Genomic DNA, 16,515 nt, shown 5'->3' on the forward strand with positions numbered 1-16,515 from the left:
TATATGAACAAGTATCCGAATTGTTATTTAAGTTATATATTGGGTCTAAAGCGTCCAGTTGGTTATGTTATATCATGTCCACTTTGTTAAATGAAGACTGAATAAGCACGTGTAACTACATGCGGACTTACCGTTAAGTCTGTGAACCAGGCCTGAGGGTCTAGATCGTTAGAGGGCCCACTGGCGTAGACTTCCGATCGGAAGTACTATAGTTAGTTTTGTTCCTATACTCTAACTACGTGTGTTTTCTTCTTAAGAGATCATGTAAAGAAACAATACATCTACAAACATGCAAAGCACATACATTTTCCATTTATTTCCAAGCATGTCCAGTATACCGTATACTCCATTTTATAAGTTTAATCAGTTCTGAGAGGGGGGGGGGCTAGATTACCACAAGTGGGCCGGAGGGGGCAACGCAATTAGTACAATTTTTGTCCAGCAAGCAGATCTCTCTCTCTCTCTATATATATAGGCTATATATATATCTATATATAAAGATGATATTTACATCTCTTATCTTGCACAGTTTTAGACAAAAACAAACTTACGAAAATTTACCTAATAAGTTGTAATATCTGAGTCATTCACAGAAAGGGTTTATTGACAAATATATAACGGCATAGTAAATCATTAGTAGCTAGCTACCTGACAGCTGTTTCATTTTGTGTTAGTTTGCATTTCACATCGTCATTTCCTGCTGTTGATTGTTTCAATACATTCAAGAGACACTTGTAGTGAGTGCAGTTGTCACATTCATTATAAGGTTAAATACGAAACATCATCAGCTCTCAAATTAGCTTATCAAAAATGCTAACCGTGTCGGAAAATAAGTATACGGTTCTATTGTTGCAGCGGAATATAGAGCTAATTATAGAAGACTTTTGTGATGTACCGGTAGTTATTATATAGTGTGCATGGATCTTTAATGACTTATATTTGTATACTTGCGGTAGTTCCTGTTGACACTTCTGTAACCGATACTATAAAGTCTTATAGCTTGAAAATAATATATCCTTCATTTCTTGGTCGTTTAGATTCATAAAATGGGAAGATTTTGATACCGTGTCTGTACTGTGTTGAATATGCTTCTTGATTATAGGCATTGAAATGTATTTTCCACGTTACCATCATTTTGGAGTATTAATATACATAATAACAGAACTTATTTTACAGATACTATAGTCATATCTTTGGACACCATTACATCGATGCATGTTACAGTTAGGCAGTTAGGGCCTTTCTTTTAATGTATTATAAATGTCAACTATACGTGCACCCGGCGTGGAGCAATTTCAAACCTCTCCCTTAATCTGGACCTCTAATGTGAAATATGAACTATTTTCTTACAATATCGTCTTCCTTTTTGGAAATGCTACATGGTTACATCGAAATATCAACTGAGGGCCTAAATTCCTTTTGGAATATTGGGATTTTTATTTTGAATTTTTCTGTCCCTCGAAATTTCGAAAATGTTAACTGTTTTGTTCGAAAATGTCCACTGATATGAAGCTTACGACATGTAAAGTGTTTCCATCCCCATATAGGATGGATTGGGGGGGGCGAAGCATTTAACAATCGCATGAACCTTCCTCTGTAGGCCTATATATTCTGCAAAATAATCACGTGGGTGAAGGTTTCTCTTTTTCTAATTGGCCACCCCAACCCCACCCACCATCACTTGTGATTCCTTAAAAAAAGACCCCGTCGTGTGATGTGCGTATTTAAACCGTTTACGAGTTTCACTGTTTACCGAATTTAACGGTTTTCCGATGTAAACGGTTTACCGATGTAAACGGTACGAGTTTCACTGTTTGCCGATTCTCAATCCGAATTCCTAAATATAGCCTGCATCCCAGTTTCTGACACAGAAGATATAGATCGGGTAATCTTACCCTGCAGGGGTTTCCATGATTAGAAATAATAACGCATGGCCTAAAATTGTGCAAAACGTGGAACATTTTGTTTATCTTGTTTTCTTCTCGTTTTGGAATAACTCTCTGTTCCGTTCACCGGTAAAAGAACAGCTATCCTCCGTTTTCACGAACGGTGTACATCTGAATAAAGTTAGCTTATTGATATACATGTAGCGACTTCGAAATGAAACCGAAAATAGTTATTATACGCATCTGCATAAAATTTCCACGGTCGGATACTTCATGGTACGTTGGGGCAGTTAGGTGTTGTCTTTGTGTGACGTCATCATAGCTCAAACAACGATATCACACACAAAGGATTCTCCTATGGCAATTTGCACTGACAAACTGACGTCACTGTTATGATTGTTGCAAGTTACATATTAGTCTCCGTCGAATACTCAACTTTCACGCATATATGCTTGAGCGCTTTGTACACACACCACAATAAAATGACAGGACAACAAAGTTTGGGAAACACTCAAATTTCTTTGAAAACTACAAACCACAACTTATACTTTTAATGATATTTATTACCCACCAGTTTCACCCAGCGGTACATATATTAAAGTACAAAGTACTTCCGCCTTTAACCATTCACCATGTCAGTGTAACATGCATGTCTTTCATATTTTGTGTGTACTTTTTTTTTCTATACAGATTGTAAAGTTCTTGAGCGGTGTCTGTAACAATTTGTAGAAGTAGCGTAAGGTTTTTGATAGAATATAAATCATTTGTTTACTAAACAACACTATACCAGTATAGCCTGAAACGTTTGATGACGTCACAAGTTAAACTTTTGTGAACCGAGTCAAGGCAGTTATGGTTCAATAATTATTGACCGTTTAAAATCACTTAAATTCAAGTTAACTGTAACAGCTTGCAACATTTTGGCAAATTATAAAGACATTACCCATAAGATAACTTTGATTTACCAAGCTTAGTCTTATACTTCCTATCTTCGATTGGTTCTTTGGTTAACTCGGTTATCTGGGAGTCCGATTTTGGTTTGATTTTTTCCTTCATATTTTGCCGCTCTTTGAAATGAGTCTCCTGATAATCTTAGTTATTCGAAAATATCATGCATGCATGATTGAAGACACATATGACAAGTTTACTTCATGCGCACCAGCTGCGTGCTTTGATAAAGAAAATAACACCACTTTAAAACCAAATAGTAGAAATTTAAAGGTTTTTGGTTGTTTTGATATATTTTGCAGTTAGAACCACCTTTCATAAATGCGAAATATATTCTTGATAATTCATTGCACGCAAATCCTTTTAAATCTTTGAAAATGCCTGTATATGTGTAGCATATTCTAATATTAAAGGATAGACTCACGTCCGCACACCATATGACGAAGAATAAACTGCACAGGAATTGAATGTCGAAAGCATGTATTTTTTATATTACTTGCAACCCCCCCCCCCCCCCCCCCAGCCTCCACCCCAATCGTGCACACCTTATCCCATTATCTCAACCTATAACTAACAGCTTCTATGTAGTTAATAACTGACGGACGACTTGATTTATGCACAGTTAAAACATTGCTGTGACAATGACCGTATTGTGTGTAAAACAATGAGCTATTATAAATCAATTCGCTAATTACTTCTTTTTCTTTCTTTCTTTCCTTATTTTGGTTTGTTTTGTTTGGATTTTTATTCTTTTCCTTCCTTAGTTACACAGGAACTTAGTCACCTAATAAACTGACTTAGCAATTGCATTTTATATCCAAACAACATCGTAATTGCATGGTTGCGAAAAGCTTCGATTATATCAGCATATATATATATACCGTTCAGTGTTGACCAAACTTGTCGTAAACACATTTTGGCAATTGTTATGATGTTGTTAACAACAGTTGGTTGGACGATATCGTATGATATACTTATGCATCATAGTTTCGTTCTCTCTCTGCCTCTTTGTTTGTTTAAGCACTTTCATTTTATCATTGACAAAAGTGCACTCCATAATATTATGTTGCTAACAACAAGAAATTATCCTGACGGTGAAGACAATAGTAAAACTGAAACTCTTTCTGCATACATTATATTTCTAATTAGCTTTTGCTTTGAAATGTACCAGTGTCGGTCGGTCAGATATAGGCTTACTTGTGTTGGATGCGGTGACGATGGGGGGGGGGGGGGGAGATGTATTTAAGTTAATCCCATAAAACAAAAGTGTCAAAGGTATGAGAGGTGCACTAAATATATCGTTTTATAAACTGTTAAAACTAAATATATAGTTTAAAACATATATTTTTTTTTAAACTGTTAGCAGTTTGCTATCAGTTTTTGTCTTTATTTTATTTTAAGGTTTATTTGAAATATATTGTTTTCTGATGTAAGTGACTGGAGAAACAAAAGGGGTGCTTGCTTGTACAGGGTGCAAAGACAGAGATTTATCTATGACCTATGACCTTGATGATGTATACAGTTAGTTTCTACACTGAAACTCTAAACCAGTGAGAGGACTGAGTATAGTGGACTGGTCCATTATGTTGCTAGGGGGTTGTCATAAGGGATTGGAAGAATACATTTGAACATTGCGCAACACTTCTTCGGGAGGGTAGGTTTGGAAAATGAAAATATTAACTGTTTAGTACTAAAAACAAACTAAGAGTACGGAATAACATTTCTACAAATGGAAACTGGAAGCCTGAGCCTAGTAAAACAGAAGTAAACAGGAGACTAAGGGGGAGAGGAACGATTGACTCCAGCCGGGGGAGGGGGGGGGGGGTTGGAGGATTCCAGCGCTGGCACCCCTGAATGGTCCCTTGTAAACTGATACACCCTCGGTCATTGTGCTGATCATCGCAGACGGATGTAACTCGCAAAAACACTGTATAGCCACTGAGTTGTACCTGACACATGCAGATAATAATATGTACATGAATTTCAAATATCACATTCGGACGTATTTGTCGTTACATTATCCCCGTGAGATACGGCCTTGATATAAATTCAAATGTCAGACAGTACTCATAAACAATAGATGTGTTTTTGTTTTCTGTTTTTTACGGAAGTGCATACATGCCCTTATGATTTCCATGAAAAATTTCATCAACAAACGCTTCCTTTAGGAACCCATAAATTCATTAAAGCCGGAAAGAACTGATATCTGTTCTTCCATTTTCCTTTTATGACAGGAAGTTATGGTTATAACATTAATCGAACTGAAATTGAAGTTATGAATTCATTAACCCAGTAAGAAATATTGGACTATGAAAATAATTTAGGAGTTTGAATGTTCATTTAATTGTATTTCCTTACGTATTAGCAAATATATTTATTTATTTATTCTACGTCTGTATTCTATTTTACATAGTTGTGTTTTTAATGTTTAATTTCAAGAAGTATAGTACTCGTTTTAACAATGTAGTAATTAATGTTGGATTTGAAGATATTTCTTTCGGTCGGAGTAAAATATAAAACACAAGGAGTGAACTATGAAATGTAATGCGTTAACATACATATTTTGGTTGACATACTACTGGGGAAGGACATGCGCGTTCATGGAATGTAACATAAACAAGGGATATTGATGGGGTGATGGGGGGGGGGGTGATTCGTTAAACAGCGATTTCCTATAGTAATGTCACAGTTGCACATCTTCTAATCAACGTGGGAGACAGTATTCAGAGCTGAAGTAGTGGGAGTTACTGCATCGTCTGCATAAATAACGACAACAATCTCTCACCGGGGAGTTGTTATGGAACAACTCCCATCGCCTTCAACATCTTTCCTTTTAAAACCAACCTTTTAACTTTCTAATAATGTTAAAGAATTCGGGAAGTACATGTCAATCAACACGCTCTGTCATGTTTTAGCGAGACAGGCTTCATGATGTAGTATAGATACAAATAATTAATGTATCCGTGGACAAGTATAGGAAATAAGTATAACAAAAACACAACTGAAGAAATATACAATATGTTCTGTTTTCGGCGATTTGCATGACGGGAAAAATTTTCTTACGAATACCAACTGCTGTATCGGAATTTTATTAGCAACGCTTTCATCTTGAACTGCGTAAAAATCAAATCAAATCAAACGTTTTTTATGCTAATTTCACAAGAAGTTTTGTTTCTTCCCCCATCTGAACTTCTTTGGACAGAGAAGCCACAAAGTAGGCTACACGTTGGTCATATAGCTCTAACCCGCACAGTCGCTTCCCTTCAAATCCGGAAGTCTATGACTAGAAGGCCGCCATTTCCGGTCGCTTATGTCATCGAACCAGTCAGTATACACAAATTTGTGTTTATCAGGTTGACAAAATTTTGTGAAAATGAAAGGGAAATGAACCAAAGGCTCTTCAATAACATATTCTGTACTTTGGGACCAATTATTGGAATAGGATATTTTGCAGCCAGTTTGTGGCTTGGCTTTCAAACATGTCAGCTTTCTTCGTTTCCGCTTTGTCGTAAGGAGGGGATTTTGTAATTGCGCAACCCACAGAGCTAAACCCCAAGCAAATACCTGACGTCACCACTTCCAGAGAAGTTATAACTTTCTGTTTACAAGCAATCACGAGGCAAATTTTCGCATAGGATATTTTAATATCTGTAGAACTGTACATAGAGCTCTCTGCAAGCAACGATATACGTCGCTGTTATTGGCTGCATTCTATTCTCAAATGATTCCTCACTAAATAGTCCAGAAACTTCATAACGTATACATCAGTCAACATGCCTGACGAGAGGGGGGGGGGGGGGGATCAGGTAATGCAGCCAGTCGATTTGGGGCCCCGAAATATGAACGTTCAGGGAAAACATGGGAAACATCGGAGTACAAAAAGCGTGGCCCGGTTACGTCAATGGCCCTGTGGCCCAACTTGGCTCTCGAGGCATCTGTCATTCGATATCAGTATACACGATACATTATATGCTATTAGAACCGCACTCATTGTACATCGAATTAGCGATAGTGATAGGAGGATGACAGGTGTCTATACGGTCTCTCATAATTCACGAGAATAGAAGAATATGTCACTTGAACACGATGCCATATAACTTGTCTTGACAAAATACAGTGGTGACTTTTATGTACATATATGTCAAGTCAAGCAAAATCACATACCATATACAACTGTAAAAGTTCCTGTAAATTCACTTAGTGTTCTTATTACTTGGTCTATACGGACACCAAATGAACAACATTGTCATAATCACTCTAATTGCCATTAGAAATTATGAACATAGCTTCAATTCCCATCAAAATCCATCATAGATGGACCATTTTACAAGTCTTTTGTTATATATTAATAAAAATGTTATACAAAATAGTGACTGCTTAATTTTCTGTTATGTTATTTGTTTTTACCGCCTTCGTTTCAAGGACACTGAAAACGGTTTTGTGGCCTCGGGCGATTTTTAAACATGTTATTGTCTTCTTGGAAAAGAGGAACATCGAATTATTATTCAAACGATACATGTGGATTTGTCATTAGAGGTTAATTTATTAAGGCCTAAAATAAACACTTTTGATGAGCGCAACACTCCACGTCATAGTTTGCGCATATTTAATTCATGAGTAAGTTTCCAGATATATCAAAAACTTCAAATGTGTATATCTTGGGAACGGAAACAGCTTTTCGAAAAAAAATTCAACAGATTTTGAATGAGATTATCACACACAAGAAATGTACTGAATATTGGAATATATGTGTCCGTAGTACTTTAAAGCAAATAATCATTTTGTCAAGTTGAGCATTTTTGGGTGGACACATTACATCATATATTCAGTAAAGGGTTAGTATAAAATTAACCACTCGGGCTGTATAGTTGCTGGGACCATAAACTCAGGAACGGTGTAACCCAGTTTGAAGCGAGGAGAGTTAGGGAGGAGGAGGGTTGGGGGGGGGGGGGGTTGCGCTGGAACCAAAATGCAATGGGTAGAATGGAGTCATATATACGTCATATTTACGGTAGTCTTTTTGCATATCGATTGGGTTTCTATAGTTTTTACAATGCAGTGTTGTGGTATTTCGGTAGCTATATATACATAGAAAACTCGTTCTATATATAACTCAAAAGTTACTTATTTACACGTGATTGGATACTCCTTACCTGCTTATAGAACTGTACAAAGCACTAACTGTATAAGACCTTCAATGTGGTTTTAGCTGTTCTTTGTCTTTTCATCACGTACACATGGTTGCCCGTGAAACAGTATTGCAATACTATTTTTCTTGTCATTTCAAAGCTGTGAAGTTTTTAGTCTATTCTCATGTTTATTGGTGTGATTTTGATGGACAAAAGTGACAGATTCATTTTTTTCTGCTTATTATGATGACTTCGATTTGACTCGTGATTATCGCACCACCAGATTGTGACAAATTTCATAGCTTTATCTGCACGAGCCACCCAATCTACACAATGATGTACCGTATAAGTCTCTCCTAAGTTCTGGTTTACCGCGTTACCGGATGCGGTAAAAATATTGTCGGCCAAATTCGTCAGTTTCGATGGTGTTAATGGTCACTACTTGGTCAAACTTGTCACAAACAAAAATCGTAAGGGCTACTTGCTGACTTAAAGGTTTTTTTATTTCTAGCATGTCATAGCATGAATACGAAATTGTCTAATATGCTAGAAAAGGCCAACTTGGTCTACTAAGTATATAGATCAATCCTTGACCTCTTGTTGTGGCCTCTTCAGTAATGCTTGACTAATCTAGATGTATAGGAATTTCCCTTGCTTTTCTCCTGATGGGGCAATTGGAATTTGCACAACAGATTAGAGCAAACCTTACTTTTGCTGACGTTTGTTTTTTAATTTTATGTGAATCGCCTCTCTCTCTCTCTTTCCGTGCTCTCTGTGTCTGTTTTTTCTTCTTTTATTTTGCTATGTTTTTGTTACTGTAAATAGCAATATTAGTCAGAACCAGCCTGATGGTAGAATTTTTTTTTTTTTTTCAAGTAAATGACAATTTTAGCTTAAAATATGTTAGCCCGCAGGCCTCTGTTATTTATTTTTAGTATAAGCTTTATATGGACCTATATGTGTCAAGTGTTTCGGTAACAAAGGACGTATATTATGTTCCTTTAAGAATTAAGTCTGTATCACTGAAAGGGATAAAAATAGACAATTCGCTTAAAAGAAATATGTAAAACCGTTCAGTGATCAAGTACGCTCAAATTCCCACGTTTATGTGAATTGAAATTTTGACCATTTCTTCCGTTATCGGTATAATTACATCGTGCATTGCTATAGAAAGTTACAAAATAATTTCCGCCAATACCTCTGTCGGTCGATCTGTCGATCGGTGTAGTATCAGGCGACATCCGACTCCCGGATATATAACTTTCAGTCAAGACTATACGGAATAAAAATCAAATAAAACTGACTGTTATCAAACTGCTTATCCACTATAGAGAGCCTGTGTAGGAGAATGTGTAAAAGAAAGTTGGCCCGACGTTTCGATCCAAGCAGGATCTTCTTCAAACACAATGTGTTCAGCATGCTCATTAACCTGTCTGTATTCTGTGTGTGTTTTTGTCCCTTCTGTTACTGTTACTTGTCATTTAGCCTTTGAAGAAGATCCTGTTAGGATCGAAACGTCAGGCCAACTTACTTTTACACAAGACTATACGGAGGCAGGAACGGTAAATGGAGAATCGCTGGACAGTAGTACAAAAAATGTATCCAATTTATTGAGGACCGATGGAGGGACGCGGGAAACAATAACACCTTCCTCCGCACTTGTGGGTTACAGTAATAAAACTTTGAGGATTATATACAAGTCCCAATAAAGCGAAAATGATAATTCTATGGTAAGGATGTTTTCAAGGGACATGTACGTGTATATCCTTACATGATGTGTGGGTGGGTGTATTTGTCTATTTAGGAAGAATTGACATAATCCTTCACGAAAATTAAATCCAGATAGTCAGAAACAAACTTGCTAAAATGAAAGTTTGAGGGACGTTCTTCTCACTATTGAGTCATACGCTGATGGGGCGGACGTCTCCAAAATACTACTAATCTACTAATCTTACTAGTCTTGATCATCTATTAAGGTCGTTTGTGGTGTCAAAACAGGACAAGAATTCATATATTCGTACTCTCGGATAAATCTTTTAGCACTCCTATGAATGGCAAAGGTTATTTGATGGATGTAGGAATTCCCGATTGGATGTTTTTGCCAGGACACAGACATTTATTTTTTGGGGAACTGATCCTCATGTTTTCTCCCTTGAATTTGTAACGTGATAGAAATGTAGTGCCTATTAGGAAGCTCCCAAATATTACAGAGGAGGGTGCCGAAAGCCGGCGTGGTTTATAGAACCATTTTCCCATAAGAATTTCATGTTTTTGGTCCCGAACATGATTTAAGCAGATAAGGTTAGCAGAATCGGATTAACGTTAGGATTTTCTGACAATTGAAGTTCATATACCAAAAGGCTATCTTTTCGCAACCTATAAATGACATGAACACACAATTTGGTGTAGGCCTACTATTGTAGTGTAATTTGGGAGTTATTTAAAGGAAAATTGAAACCATTCACATTCATTATATCTTTTAAAGTTAATCGTTGTACTCTTTTGTTTCTAACATGACATCAATATTAACATATTGTTCAGATAAATAAATATACGAAAGAGTTATTTTCCCTCGGATATCTATCTATCGATGCAAATATAGACCGGATTAAACCAGAAAGACACGAGAAGAGTCGACATTGTTGAAGGTAAAATATAACTGTGTACCTACTCTGCCCAATATGTCTTGTTCGGCGTTCCTTGCCGTAATACACACGTTGGAGCCAAATTTATCCGTGGCGTAATGGAACTGTAAACACACTACACGGATCATAACAATTCCGTATTGCCTCCTTAGACTTGACCTTTAAAACCTTAGGATCGTAACAATTCCGTATTGCCTCCTTAGACTTGACCTTTAAAACCTTACGAACTTCCGTGTCAAATTTTATATGTGAAGATACATTACCAATAGAAACGAGCAAAATATCATTGGAATGTTGAGATTGATACGTAAGTAATACGTCACAAAAACAAAATTAAGTGATAAAATCTCAGCGGGGTTTTGTGTAAAAAATTCTTCTGAGAGAACTTTTATCGAACGCCAATGTGGCAGAAATTTAACTAGGTTAGGAACATACCAGTTGTATACGTCTGTGTAGGTTGTTTCAATGCATTACAAGACATTGATACAGTGCGTGACTATTGGTTGTTTTAATAAAACAAACTATAATATTATATTATCCATATCAAAGTAGCTTTTCACTATTTTATTCTATTTTTTTTATTTTTAGCATATATGAGTTAAGTTTAACGGCAAGTCATGAATTTCAAACACATAGTTTTGAAGTATTTTAATGTTTATCATTATTATTATTATTATTTTTCTTCGGGATTAATGTATAAATCATGTCTTCTGAATATCTATATGTTGAGGATCGTTTTTTATTCAAAATTACTTGTTCATTAAGGCTCTCTGATGATAAAATCTAAGAGGGCGTCTACGTTTGATAACTGACTATATGTTGTTCACCAAAAGAGAAAGTGCTTTCTTTGGATATATTTAACTGCGTAGGATAAGTTATATACTATTTCTGCCTCTAGTCGGGGTGCAAACTAGAACTGTCATCATTCAGTTATAACTGATGACAAATTCATCATACTTGTCGGCAGATACTACCCCCTTTGTATTTCTAGCATGCATGCAAGTTGAAATTTAAATATTGACGATTTGTACATCATTTGCCATTGCAAAATACATTTCTTATATCACTTGATACATGATAATAGCACGAAAAAAATCAATACGTTATTATATCGCGGTGTGTTACAATACCTTCACATCAAATGGTGTGCAACCAATGGCAAGTTCAATTATAAGAAAGAGAGTATAAAATTTTTTTTTTTTAAATATTAAAATTGCCGTCGATCCTGAGGACTCGCATACTTTTCCCTGGACAGAATCCCTCGAGTCCTAGACAAACAACCCATCCTTCCATAAACATATGTGATTGTTTGAGGCTCATGGCTGCCATTTTCACTCATTGAATTCGACAAAGGTACACCTTCAACTTGTGGCAGTGCTGGGGAGGCGTAGGGGGTGGGGGGTTGGGGCCGTTGGGCTAAATGCTTAAATAGTTCCAAGAGACCTGTTTACATCCGAAGAGTGGATGATTGCACATTTTCGTGCCTTAAAGCTCGCACGCCTACAAGGTGTAGATATAGTATCCAAACTTATATTAGTTTGAACTTAAATGTTACAACAGTGTCATACGAAAGAATGGAACTGTTAGGGGCTGATGTCTGCTGCTGGAGCACGGAGAAAGATGGGGAAGGGGAAGGGATTGCTTGAGACAGATCCATTGTATACGAAATGGGGAAGATATAACACCACTCACTGACTTCCCTCTTTTCCCCATCCTTTAACTATAGTATGCATGGTTATTGGTAAATTAATATGTGAATGAAATTGGATATTGTTTGGAGGCGTATAAAGTCATATATCAACCGGAGAAAATTCCTCTAAGAAAAAAAAAATCCCGAATATTCTGAAGCGGAGGAGAACGTATTGTGTTTTCACAGGGATAGTCTGAGACCTGAAAACCGTTGAATTGTTTTCTATACCAATTCTTGTAAATGTGTGGGTTGAGTGTGAGTATAAAGGTCGGATATCAACCGAAGACAATTCCTATGCATGAGACTACAAATACCGCGAATTACTTCCAAGCGGAGGAGAACGCATTGTTTCATGGGGATAGTCTCCGCACAACTGGAAACTTTTTTCTTTTTTTTTCCTAACCAATTCGTGTAGTATACGGTAAAGTGCGTGTGTGTGAGGGAGTGTTTGTTTGTTGTTTTGTTTTGTTTTGTTTCCTTTTCTCATATAACATATACAAATAAATCAGTATTTACAATGGAATGACTATATATATATATCACAATCTGTGGATTATAAAGCATAGCCAATTAGTTTATAAACAAATGACATTTTCCCATTTTTCTTTTCGATATTCGTGAAGGATTCAGAGATATATATATATATATAAGATAGTGTTTCCATTGGTGGTTGCTAACGGGTTGAAAATGAAGCCTTTCCTTAATCCCGGAAGCTTGTTTCTTGTTCCCACTCATTTGACCGTTGCTTCCTCCAGCTGCCTGTTTCCGTCTTAAAGGGATTCAGTTACCAAGTGGGCGATCATTTTCAGATGGAATTTTTTTATATTCAAGTTTAATCAGATGATCTTATATACGAGTCCTACAATATAACTATTTATGTTTATTATAAGGGTGTATCGTTGCTAAGTAATATTATCTTTGAATCCCTGCATGCAGGTCCTGAACGTAACAATTCATTTCATGAAGCAAAATGATCTGTCATAGAAAGGCTTAAACTGTAAGTAGGTTATTATCGAACTTCACGTCGATATCACATGTCAATATTGTTATCATCTCTATAGAGTTTAGATTAAATCTATTATATGTCGCAATCGTGTGGTATTTAGAAATGACCTCAAACCACATTCACTATGTCTTGTTGAATTAATCAAAATAAGCTTGTTGCATTTTGTATATACTTTAACTTCTCCGCCATGGCATACACTTGAATATATACTGAATGTCTAAACTGGTTGTTTGTTTGTTCACACAAAATGTTAAAAACGGATAGTACAGATGAAAATATATTCTAATCATTCTGGTGATAATATGCTTTTTATTTCTAGATGTTCCGTTTTCGAGATAGCAACATTGAACTTAACATGTTTTGTGCCAAAAGAGGACCTAATGTAAACAGGTCTGCTGATGTCATAGATGTACAAGGACAAATACATTTTTCTTTAAAATGTATTAGTGGCGTACCTGATAGTTGGCACCCGGGGGACCCTTCGTTTATCACCCCATGCATGCAGGGGATGCCGTCCTGGGGGAGGGGTCTAAGGGAGAAATGTTTGTCAATGTACCGTAAGGTTGCTTAGATGCAAACTGGGTTCATCTTGGCAAAAACTTTGAACAGATTTGATGTCTAGGAATTCTCATTCTTTAGTGAGTGTTTTTTTTTAGTACCCCGCTTAGTATACTTCACTGGAATGTATATCTAACTTCTTCTTCTTCTTCTTCTTTGTCTTCTTCTTCTTATATTGGGATGCATTAACATATGAATACACTACGGTACTAAAGGAAAGTGGGAATGATACCAAATAAATGGTCAAAACAATAAAGTGATAACAAATAATGAAGAGCCAAAATACGTTGCTCTCAGTGTGCAATTATTGAGTCACACCTGCTTGCTTCAATTTCACTTATGGTACAAGATCTCAACTGTTATCAACATCTCGAAAGCTGGATCTATAAGATTTCATACGAATTTCACCGGGGTGCTATAGTATTTATATGTTCTTCTTCCATTTTTCAAAACTAAAGCTACACATACATGGACTATCTTTTCAGCACCTCAAGAATGAGACCTACAACATAGACGAAGCAATTATATATGACAAACTATAATTTTATATAAGATTCGTAATTGTAAGCAAGTCGGTATTGCTGGCCAACCTATATCATGCTGACGATTGCTATAAATTTCCAAAGCTATTTCTAGAGGTTCAGAAACTTCCAACTTATCATTCTGTCCATACATTGAGGTGTGTAGTAAAGTATTTCATATCTCAGCGGAGGGAGGTGATTTAAGGATATCGGTGTAGAAGTTTTTATGTGCTTACTATACTATTCCATTGGAAAGTAAAATGTAGGTACATGTACTACATGTTGAACCAATGTCACAGTCTTCTTTTCGTTATCCGCAACGCTGTTTGTAACGCTACATTTCCTTTCATTGCATTCATAAAATCAAGTTGATAATATGCGTACAAAGAATAAGAAATATAACAACATATATTCGTATAATTATTAGCGTAAATATGTACGTAATAGTTAGTCAAAACTAATCATTAAAGATTCAAGTTCATCTGTTTGAATAAACATTGCAGCACTGTGATCAAACCTTATAAAGTGTTCCACAACGAAAGGGAATCCAATTGTCCATAAAAAAAAGACACAAAAAATACTTGCTCTCCCCAGCGGGGAATCGAACCCCGGTCTTCCGCGTGACAGGCGGAGATACTCTCCACTATACTACTGAGGATTGGTGAGAAAATGTGTTGTCAATATAATATATATACTTTATTTGCTCATAACGACATCGTGTTTGCGTATTTGTTTGCTTTAGTTGTATTTAATTATGTTCTTAGTCAACACATTGGTACTTAGTACACCAATGTTGGGGTGCTATATGATTTCGCATGTATTTCACACACAAATGACATCCGGAAGTTACTTTCCATGCATTGTGTATCTATCTTCGATTCGGTGAACTTCAACTCGCTCACTGTTACGTCAGTAACGTGAGTCTTGTTGTGTTCGGACCTAAGAGTTGTGGACAGCATATACAAACTATAATAAGGGTAGGAAATGGGGGTAGGTCTATATTTTATTCGAGGGTATCAGTTAAGGAAGTGGAAAGAAGGATGAGGAAGGGCATTACCTCTCTATCAGCTAAAGGGTCGTACTGTAGAACATATATCGCGAATGATTAGCCCGTAAACCAATCCTAAGCTCAACAACAAAAGTTCGGCGGATATCTTGAATCCGTAACCGGCCTTTATTGAAGTTATATAAATATATATAGCCCAGAATCAGGCTTTAAATAGCAGTTATGACGGTGAGCACACTAATAAGTCGTAACATGTAGCAGAAAACTGCTACTCTCACTGGAAAATGCTACTCGATCTGGTACAGGACGCCTCATTCATTGCTGCTTGACGGTAACAAATCTAAAGGGATTCGCATTATCATGAAGTGTTCATGAATAGCACCGGCTATATACATAAAATTAGCAGCCCATGTACAGGTTAACTAGTGTCGTATTACAATTAAGTAATCGTTCCATTGACTTACACACTAAACTCGTCACTTTCAAGGCCCGCTAAAGCATATAGAGAAGTTTTCAACTTTCATATCCCACCCACCCCATGATGAGCTGAAGTATTGGCCAGTCAGTGGCACTTGCAAATTTCCATAGCATGACCTTTAGAATTTGAGCTAGAAGAGGAGCAAGTTTAGCATATTGAAACCCTACGTTTCCATCTATATCGGCGGATACATTCTTTAAATCATGGCCCTGCATGGGTGATACGTTTCTAGTTACTGTGGATTGAGAGTTCCCGGTCAGTTTTAATTCCATGTCCGTCTACTCGCTCAGAGTAATATCCACATCACATTAATTTTTAAATTGATATAGGCCTATCACCTTCAATTCTCTTTATTTTCACACTATCTATAGGGCCTACTTTGACTTATGCTGTAATCGTACCTACATTACTGTAATTGCGGCATGGTACCAGTGGCGTAACTTGACTTTTTCATCTGAGCAGGGGGGCGGAGCCGGCTGAGGGGCAAAGAGTTCAAGTGGGGGAGCCAAGTTCAAGTTTCGCGGGCGACCAGTTCGGTTACTTTTTGCAATATGCCCCATAACCAAACACTTGAAACCATGGTAACGGTACTAATGTTTTTTTACCCAAATTGACAGTTTATTCCTGAGTTCCATCCGCTAAATTGTT

The 16,515-nt window shown here is 36.7% G+C and overlaps 1 non-coding gene across 1 annotated transcript; it reads right to left on the reverse strand.

Annotated features, from left to right (window-relative positions):
* Positions 1–14,969: 14,969 nt before the first annotated feature.
* On the reverse strand, positions 14,970–15,041 carry Trnad-guc (transfer RNA aspartic acid (anticodon GUC)). The gene has a single exon. It is a non-coding gene; the product is annotated as a tRNA-Asp (tRNA).
* Between the last annotated feature and the right edge of the window lie 1,474 nt (positions 15,042–16,515).

The sequence above is a fragment of the Apostichopus japonicus genome, chromosome 5 (genome assembly GCF_037975245.1).
Source record: "Apostichopus japonicus isolate 1M-3 chromosome 5, ASM3797524v1, whole genome shotgun sequence".
In the NCBI taxonomy this organism is placed as follows: Eukaryota; Metazoa; Echinodermata; class Holothuroidea; order Aspidochirotida; family Stichopodidae; genus Apostichopus; species Apostichopus japonicus.